General features: G+C 46.0%; 1 pseudogene; it reads left to right on the top strand.

Annotated features, from left to right (window-relative positions):
* The first annotated feature begins 407 nt into the window (after positions 1 to 407).
* Positions 408 to 853, top strand: part of LOC115873527 — an 8691-nt pseudogene continuing 8245 nt past the window's right edge.

The following is an 853-nucleotide window of genomic DNA, read 5'->3' as shown; positions in this document are numbered from 1 at the left end:
ACAGCGACACGGTCCACGGGTTAGGTGTCCCACAGGTAGTGTAGCTCCCAAGCTGAGGTAGAGAACTAGCTAAAGCAGCCACACACTGGTCCGATCACCAGAGAGCAAGAGACAGAAAGGCAAGGCTCACCGAGCCATTTATTTCTTTGCCCTTCAATTAAACTGCAACCTTATTAATTCCACATGCGTTTATTGGCCAGGTTGGCACAAAAAACTTACCTATCACATTCTCTCTCATTTTTTAAAGGCTATTATAACAATGAAAACTACTGAATAATTACAAGTAGAAAAAAACTTAAATAAATTATTTCTTAGAGCAAAAGTTGTATATTGTCAGGTATGATGACCCGTTTCTGATATCACAATCTATATCAACTTTCTATTTCCCAGGGATTAAGAAAGGAGAGATGTGGCTGAGGAATCACACTTCTTCCCTGGAAGACTTCATCCTTGAAGGGCTCTTTGATGACTCTCTCTCCCATGTTTTCCTGTTCTCCTTCACGATGGTGGTTTTCCTCATTGCAGTGAGTGCCAACACCCTCACCGTCCTCCTCATCTGTGCTGATGCTCGGCTCCATACGCCGATGTACCTCTTGCTCAGCCAGCTGTCCCTCATGGACCTGATACATGTCTGCACTACCATCCCCAAGATGGCGACCAACTACTTATCTGGCAAGAAGTCCATCTCCTTTGTGGGCTGTGCCACCCAGCACTTCCTCTATTTATCTGTGGGTGGTGCCGAGTGTCTCCTTCTGGCCCTCATGTCCTATGACCGCTATGTTGCCATCTGTCACCCACTGCACTATGCTGTCCTCATGAGCAGAAAGTTGACCTTGATGATGGCTGTCCTATC

The sequence above is a fragment of the Echinops telfairi genome, unplaced genomic scaffold (genome assembly GCF_000313985.2).
Source record: "Echinops telfairi isolate 266 unplaced genomic scaffold, ASM31398v2 ScPeMD7_5;HRSCAF=22, whole genome shotgun sequence".
Classification (NCBI taxonomy): domain Eukaryota; kingdom Metazoa; phylum Chordata; class Mammalia; order Afrosoricida; family Tenrecidae; genus Echinops; species Echinops telfairi.
The sequence above is the reverse complement of the archived record's forward strand: the minus strand, read 5'-3'. Positions and strand labels throughout refer to the sequence as shown.